This window comes from Orcinus orca, chromosome 20 (assembly GCF_937001465.1).
Source record: "Orcinus orca chromosome 20, mOrcOrc1.1, whole genome shotgun sequence".
Lineage (NCBI taxonomy): Eukaryota > Metazoa > Chordata > Mammalia > Artiodactyla > Delphinidae > Orcinus > Orcinus orca.
In genome coordinates this window covers 11,187,652-11,196,652 of record NC_064578.1, presented here as the reverse complement: position 1 = coordinate 11,196,652, position 9,001 = coordinate 11,187,652, and the positions used below count along the sequence as shown (strand labels likewise).

At 39.1% G+C, this 9,001-nt stretch overlaps 1 long non-coding RNA gene across 1 annotated transcript; it reads right to left on the bottom strand.

Annotated features, from left to right (window-relative positions):
• Positions 1-869: 869 nt before the first annotated feature.
• LOC117196946 (uncharacterized) lies at positions 870-3,903 on the bottom strand. Its single transcript, XR_004477386.2, has 3 exons — positions 3,436-3,903; positions 1,284-1,397; positions 870-917 (listed from the first exon to the last, which is right to left on the bottom strand). It is a non-coding gene; the product is annotated as an uncharacterized LOC117196946 (long non-coding RNA).
• Positions 3,904-9,001: the final 5,098 nt, after the last annotated feature.

Here is a 9,001-nt window from a genome sequence, read left to right as displayed (position 1 = left end):
AGAAGTTTAGTAACATGTGTGTCTCCCATATACAAGGGAGCACTCGGTGAGGAGTAACTCAAAGCGGGTGGTTAGAACTTGGGCTTACTTGGCATCTTAACAAAGAACAATACATTTTTAGAGAAGTGATAAGACAAAGCAAAGGACTTTGAGTTTCCTCAAAGTGGTGGCAAATTGTGGGAACGTAAATACATGGGGAAATAATGGAAGATAAGGGTGATTAGTCACCTCTGTTGTAAAGATTCCTCGCCTGCCACCTCTGGGCTCATCAGGGTCTAGAGTTTAGAGTTGTCCCAGGCGACTAACTTCGGTCCTTCCCGGTAGAGAGGAGACAGGACACCTTTACAAATTTAGGTCCTGCTTTTCGGCAACTGGGGGAACGCAGAGAGCTTTTCTTGTAGCTGCTGCTTCTCAGTTGCCATCAGCTCAAATTAATCCTTATGCCAGAGTGTGCTTTTCAGGTGGCATATTCTGCTACTCTTCAGTATTCGATAAAAATTATAATAAAAACCAGGAGGACGTAGGATACGAAAAATAGGGTATGGACTCTGAAAACTAGAGTAATAATTCACTGTTATTATGCACATTGCTGATCTTTGACACGTGATTAAATAGCCATCACGTACGTTTCCATGAATCTGCGTCGTAGATCGGTTTCATTTCCTTTTTTGTTAGGAGCCGCTGTTCGTTAGTAGACTCTTCAGACCCGAATAGTAAAGGATAATAATAAAGGCTCCAGGAGAAGCAGGAACCTGTGGGAGTAGATTAAAATAACTTTACCTTTACATAGGACTTTAGAAGTTGAAAAAGCAGGGCCCTGGGTAGAAAACCAAAATTACCTTCAGTCCTCTGAAGAGAGAGAAGAATTGCCAGTATCTAGAAAGGAGCAATTTGCATTTTAAGGTGTATCCAATGATCTGAGAGACAGCAACAACACATCAGGTGAATAACAGGCTTGCCGCAGGTGGAGTTTTCTTAACATCTCTATTTAGTGCTTGGATGCATCTTTCTATTTTATTCTCCTGTCTCCTGCTCTCCCCAAGTACTGAGAACTACACAGTATCTCAACTTATCATTTCTAAGGCTAACTACATCTAATTCTTATCATGGGTTGTAGGTGTGTAGACTAACTCTAAGAAAAGCTGTATTTCCACATCGCATTTTTTTTGCTGTATCACAATGAAGATGTAAATTGCAAATCTCTTCACTTCTCAGATTGTGTGCTGGGTCCCCTGCCGTGACAGAAATAATACTCTTATCTCAGAAGGTCAGAGTCTTCTTACCTGTCCGGCCACGGAAAGCACAGCTCTTGCTTCCCAAATTGGCTCTTTTCCTTAAAAAGTGGTATCTTCTTTACCTCAGGGCACTCTTCTGATATTCATATATTCTAAAGCCAGCTTCATGACCCAGAAGAGAAAAATGATGAGGGTTTATGCTTCTTTGAAACTATAAAAATTCACAAGAACCTAGTTTATGTCAAGTTATCTGAATTTCCCCCATTAGGTAACTGATTTATTCAATAAAAGCAATAGAGGAATGTTTCTCAGAAACACTTACTTTTCAGAAAAACACTTTCGGAATCCCCATAGAGCCCTTTAGAGCATTTCTCTGGAGACCAGGCTCGCTGCCTGTGAGGATTAATTTCATGTGTCAACTTGGCTAGGTCACGGTACCCAGATATTTGGTTAAATGTCAGTCTAGATGCTGCCATGAAGATAGTTTTTGGATGAGGTGAACCTTTAAATCAGTGGAATTTGAGCAAAGGAGATCATCCTCCAGGGTGTGAGTGGGCCTCACCCACTCAGTTAAAAGCCTTAAGAGGAAAAGACTGAGGTCCCCCTGAAGAAGAGAGGCTTCTGCCAGCAGACAGCCTTCAGACCCAAGGTCAACATCAACTCTTCCCTGGGTCTCCAGCCTGCCCTGCAAATTTCAGATTTGCCAGCCCGAACAGCCTCATGAACCAATTAGTGTAAATCAATCAATCTCCCTGAACGCACATGCGCACGCACACACCCCCCACCCAGTCTACTTTTCTGTACAATTCTCACTGATGTACACCCGCTCTGTACGACTGCTTTAGTGCTTTTTAAGAAACTTAGATCTATAGACCAAGAGGGCCTTAATGTTACCCTCAGCTTCTCCAAACTCTGCACAGGATTCTCTTGACTCTAGGCACCAGACCTCCCTTTTCTAGAACATGTATGTTAGAAAACTGATACAATTTTTTTTTCCCTGCCCCTTTGAGAGATAAATCTCTTTAAAAGCCTCTTGGCAGTTTTACAGCCCAGCTCTTAGAACGTAAAGGGAGATAGCGTCCCTACACTCCCCAGTTCCTGTGAGATTGTAAGAGCCCAGTTTTGGTATGTGCTTTGTTCTTAGTTAGAAAACAACCTCCTGTCCCAAAGATAAGAGAGAGTATACTTTTCCTTCGGGGTAACTCCATCCAACAGACACACATCGCCTGTGCTCTCCCTCTCACCCAGCCCTGATCAACCCTCCTGCCCTTGGCTTAGTGGACTTGAGCTCGGACTGAGTTCTAGTCACCGCGTGCAGCGACTTGAGATGCACGAGAACTACAAAGGAGACCGTTTAAACATTCACCCTCTGTAGATCTGAATTGAGGTTCAGAACTTCCTAATTTTCAAGAGCGTATAAAGAATTTTACATGGCTGATGAGTGTGTAAATTGGCACAATCCCTTGAGAAAGATATCTGTCAATATCCGCTAAACCTGAACACTGGAATACCCCTGATCCAGCAAATCCGCTTCTAGGTAAATACCTGATAAAAGTGGCCACTGTCAGGAAAAACTGTGAGACATTTTGAAATGCACACCCGCCTGCACAAATGATTACTGGGTTTCTGTCTAGCTTACCCTTCCAGGTTTTCTAATTCAGTATTTTTGAGCTACTTATAACTCTGTAGGTAGTAGGAAATATATAGTACCATAAATTATTCTTCTGGAGAAATGCTAATGAATTTAATCTCGAGGAATGCAATTGATTGTTGTGCCATAAATGTTGATTAGTTTAGCATTTACTTGTAAATTCATTTCAGCATTCGTGATTGCCTTTATGTGGGTGTTTGAATTCTCCTTTGAACCAATGGAACATTTTGCTGACTTGCTAATTAATTTGTGAGTTATATAAACATCTGTGGCCTGTGTTCTTTTCATATTTGTATAAAAATTATGATTTGGCCTTTTTAAAAAAATGTATTATTTACCGCCACCCAAAACAAGGGCTAGATACTTCATGGAAGAATTATTTGTTAGTATGCCTGGGTAAGAAAGGGTTAACAGTGGGTCTGTAACTGTTTACTCCTGCTTTGGGGGGACAACTCAGGCAGTTTTGTCCTCCTTTAAACATACTGATGGCATTTACTGGCTGGAAGATAAATGAGGGTCTTCTGGGACTGCCGTACACTGATTTCTTACCTAGGAAACCCTTTCAGTATGCTGCACCTGCTGTGTCTGGATTGTACATTGTAAATAAACCTCTAGTAAGATGTGCAGGGGATGAGGGTTATCACGGCATCCCTCTGAACCCAAAAGGCATCTCGCTATAGAAAACACGGTGACCTACGGGGCTGTATCTAGAAAGAGACAAAGTACTGATTACTGTTTTACAATGTCAGAGCATTTTATAAAAATTCTGCTGGACTCTCACCTGAAACGCTTGGAGGTGTAACTTTGTGATCACAGTATATTTGATTAACAACCCACAACCGATAAATGTGCAAGCAGTTTACAGCTCAATAAAGTTAGAGGTAAACCACAAAATATTGATAATGTAATTTATTGGCCTTTAGACAGCCAGTCTTATACATAATTTAGCAATCCTATTTAGACATTTCTTTCGTGACTAACAAAACAATCTCCCTGTTTCTCAATTGCTTTTTTTTAAACATAATATTTGTCTGTTTATTCAAGGTTTCTTTTCCCATATTTCATCAAAGTTAAGGAAGTAACATTGTACTATTATTTTACTTACCACTAAAAAAGAAAATATTGTCAAACAATAAGACGTATTTTGATTTCAGAGATATTAAAGTACATTTATAATAAGTGAAATATGGTATATCGCTCAATTTTTTCAAAGTTTTATCCATATAATTACTATATATATTACATTTTATTCCTATAATGGGATCTTTATATGATGGTAATTTCTTTTTTTTAATTGTACTATAGTTGATGTATATATAATATTAGTTTCAGGTGTACAACAGTGATTCAAAATTTTTACAGATTATACTCCATTTAAAGTTACTATAAAATATCTATATTCCCTGCGCTGTGCAATGTATCCTTGTAAGTTATTTATTTTATACATAGTAGTTTGTACCTCTTAAGCCCCTAATCCTATCTTGGCCCTTCTCTACTACTCTCTGCCCCCTGGAAACCACTAGTTTGTTCTCTGTATCGGTAAGTCTGTTTCTATTTTGTTATTTTCAGATTCCACATATAAGCGATAACGTAAGTACTTGTCTTTCTCTGTCTGTCTTATTTCACTAAGCATAATACACTCCTGGTCCAGCCATGTTATTGCAAATGGTAGAATTTTATTCTTTTTCTAGGCTAAGTGATATGCACACACACACAGACACACACACACACAAACACCACCTCTTCTTTATCCATTCATCTGTTAATGGACACTTAGCTTGCTTCCATATCTTGGTAATTGTAAATAAAACTTCTGCACACATTGGGATGCATGTATCTTTTCAAAGTACTGTTTTTTGTTTGTTTTTTTTTTTCTGGATATATACCCAGGAGTGGAATTGCTGGATCATATGGTAGTTCTATTTGTAGTTTTTTGAGGAACCTTCATATTGTTTTCCATATCGGCTACACCAACTTACATTCCCCCCAACAGTGTACAAGGGTTCCCTTTCCCCACACCCTCTCTTTTATTATTTGTAGACTTTTTGATGATAGCCATCCTGACAGGTGAGAGGTGATACCTCGTGGTTTTCGTGGTTTTGAGTCACATTTCTCTAATCATTAGCAATTTGTGCATCTTTTCATGTGCCTGTTAGCCAACTGTATGTCTTCTTTGGAAAAATGTCTACCCAGGTCTTCTGCCCATTTTTTAACTGAGTCCAAAAAAATATGGCCACGATTTATGTCAGAGTGTTCTGTCTATATTTTCCCCTATATTTATGTCATAGTGTTCTGTCTATATTTATAGTATCTGCTCTTACATTTACGTCTTTAATCCATTTTGAGTTTATTTTTATATATCGTATTGGAGAACGTTCTAATTTCATTCTTTTACATGTAGCTGTCCAGTTTTCCCAGCACCACTTATTAAAGAGATTGTCTTTTCTCCACTGTATATTCTTGCCTCCTTTGTAATAGATTAATTGACCATAGGTGTGTGGGTTTATTTCTGGGCTTTCTATCCTGTTCCATTGATGTATGTGTCTGTTTTTGTGCCAGTACCATACAGCTGTGATTACTGTAGTTTTGTAGTATAGTCTGAAGTCAAGGAAACTGATTCTTCCAGTTCCGTTCTTCTTTCTCACAATTGCTTTGGCTATTTGGGGGTCTTTTGTGTCTCCATACAAATTTTTAAGATTTCTTGTTCTAGTTCTGTGAAAAATTGCCATTGGTAATTTGATAGAGATTGCACTGAATCTGTAGATTGCTTTGGGTAGTATAGTCATTTTCACAATGTTGATTCTTCCAATCCAAGAACAAGGTGTATGTCTCCATCTGCTTGTGTCATCTTTGATTTCTTCCATCAGTGTCTTATAGTTTTCTGAGTACAGGTCTTTTGCCTCCTTATGTAGGTTTATTCCTAGGTATTTTATTCTTTTTGATGTGATGGTAAATGGGATTGTTTCCTTAATTTCTCTTTCTGATCTTTCATTGTTAGTATGTAGAAATGCAACAGATTTTTGTGCATTAATTTTGTATCCTGCTACTTTACCAAATTCATTGATGAGCTCTCGTAGTTTTCTGGTAGCATCTTTAGGATTCTCTATGTATAGTATCATGTCATCTGCAAACAGTGACAGTTTTACTTCTTCTTTTCCAATTTGGATTCCTTTTATTCTTTCTTCTTCTCTGATTGCTGTAGCTAGGACTTCCAAAACTATGTTGAATAAAAGTGGCAAGAGTGAGCATCCTTGTCTTGTTCCTGTTCTTAGAGGGAATGCTTTGAACTTTTCACCACTGACCATGATTTTAACTGTAGGTTTGTAATATATGGCCTTTATTATGTTGAGGTGTGTCCCCTCGATGTCCACTTTCTAGAGCGTTTTTATCAAATATGGATGTTGAATTTTGTCAAAAGCTTTTCTGCATCTACTGAGATGATCGTATGGTTTTTACTCTTCAGTTTGTTAATGTGGTGTATCACATTGATTGGTTTGTGGATACTGAAAAATCCTTGCATCCCTGGGATAAATCCCATTTGATCGTACTGTTGGATTCAGTTTGCTAGTATTTTGTTGAGGATTTTTGCCTCTATGTTCATCAGTGATACTGGCCTGTAATTTTCTTTTTTGTGATATCTTTGGTGTTGGTAGCAGGGTCCTGGTGGCCTCACTGAATGAGTTCGAAAGTGTTCCTTCCTCTGAAATTTTTTGGAAGAATTTCAGAAGGATAGGTGTTAACTCTTCTCTAAATGTTTGTTAGAATTCACCTGTGAAGCTGCCTGGTCCTGGACTTCTGTTTGTTGGGAGTTTTTAAAGTACTGATCCAATTTCAGTACCAGCAATTGGTCTATTCATATTTTCTATTTCTTCCTGGTTCAGTCTTGGGAGGTTGTACCTTTCTAAGAATTTGTCCATTTCTTCTAGGTTGTCCATTTTATCACCATATAGTTGCTCAAAAACTTTTATTCTAAATTGATCTAAGAAAATAAAAATTTGTTCAAAATAATGATAGCAACAACATACTTATGTATTATGTATTCTTATATACGTATATGGTTATGTATATGAATGAAATGAATGCCAGCAATAACACAAAGGAAAGGGAGAAAGAATTAGGATTATTTTGTCATTATAAGGTACTCGCACTACTCATGAAGTTCATAGTGTTATTTGAACGTGGAATTGGATTTTTGTAAATGTATATTGGAAACTCTAGGGCAACCTCTAAAAAGTAAAAAGTAGTATAACTGAGAAAATGGAATTATATAAAATGCTCAGTTGAAACCACATAAAAAGGAAAAAGGATGGAAGCCAAAAATAGGAACACAGTACAGGACAACAAATAGAAAACAATAACAAATATGGTAGAGGTTATCCAACTATATCATAATCACTTTAAGTGTCAACGGTCTAAATACATTCATCAAGAGACAACATTGTCAAAGTGGATCAAAAAACAAGACTCAACTATATGTTGTCTGTAACCTGTTTTAAATATACATTAGATTAGATATAGATTAAAAGTAAATGAATGGGGCTTCCCTGGTGGCGCAGTGGTTGAGAGTCCGCCTGCCGATGCAGGGGACGCGGGTTCGTGCCCCGGTCCGGGAAGATCCCACATGCCGCGGAGCGGCTGGGCCCGTGAGCCATGGCCGCTGAGCCTGCGCGTCCGGAGCCTGTGCTTCGCAACGGGAGAGGCCACAGCAGTAAGAGGCCCACATACCGCAAAAAAAAAAAAAAAAAAAAAAGTAAATGAATGGAGAGAGAGATATCATAAGAATCAAAAGAAAGCAGGAATAATTATATTAATTTCAGAGTAGACTTTAAAGCAAGGAAAGTGATCAGGGATGAAGAGTGGCATTCCATGATAAAGAATACATAACAATCCGTAATGTTTATGTGCCCACAACAGAAAATCAAACTACATGAGGCAAAAACTGATAGAACTACAAGGAGCAATAGATGAATCCACTGTTAGAGGTGGAGACTGCAGCATCCCTGTAGCAGAAATGGACAGATCCAGCAGGCAGAAAATTAATAAGGACATACTAAACTCAACACACCATCAATCAAATGGATATAATGTAGCCTACAGACAGCTTCATCCATCAACAGTAGACATCACATTCTTCTCGAGCTCACAGCAGCATTCACAAGACAGACCACATTCTGGGCCATAACACTCCTTAACAACTTTGAAAGAAGCCATACAATGTCTGCTCTCTGACTATGATGGAATTAAACTAGGAATCAGTAACAGATAGACAGCTGAAAAAATCTCCAAACACTTGGAGATTAAAAAAGATACTTCTCGGGCTTCCCTGGTGGCACAGTGTTTAAGAATCTGCCTGCCAATGCAGGGGACACAGGTTCGAGCCCTGGTCAGGGAAGATCCCACATGCTGTGGAGCAACTAAGCCCGTGCACAACTACTGACCCTGCATGCCACAACTACTGAAGCCCGCGCCTAGAGCCTGTGCTCCGCAACGAGAAGCCATTGCAATGAGAAGCCCGTGCCCCGCAAGGAAGAGTAGCCCCTGCTCTCTGCAACTAGAGAAAGCCCACGCCCAGCAACGAAGACCCAGTGCAGCCAAAAATAAAATTTAAAAATTTATTAAAAAAACCCCGATACTTCTCAACACATGGGTCAAAGTAGAAATCACAAGAGAAATTAAAATTGAACTAAATGAAAAAGAAAATACAACTTATAAAAATGTGTGGGGTGCAGTGATAGCAGTGCTTAGAGGGAATTTGGGTCTTTCTATTCTTAGGGCAGCAGCCATACCTGCAGCTGTTCTTCTGCCAGATCCTCTTTCAGTTTCTCTGATTTGGGGGCTCGAAGCCTGTTTAGCTCAGAGGGCACCAGCTTCTCCTGAAAGACACCCGCATCATCAAGGTTGAAGACAATGCAAACATACGCAGGTTCCAATCTAGTCTCATAGGTTCCAGCTCATGTTTGTGGGTTCCATTTTGTCCATCATCACCCCATCTTATGTTCAGCTTCCCTCTTTAACTCCCTGCCCTGTTGACTTAACATCTAGCATCAGATACAAAGACAACAGCCTTTTAAAGATACTGCTTGACCAGCTGCCACAACTGCATAAGGTCAAATTC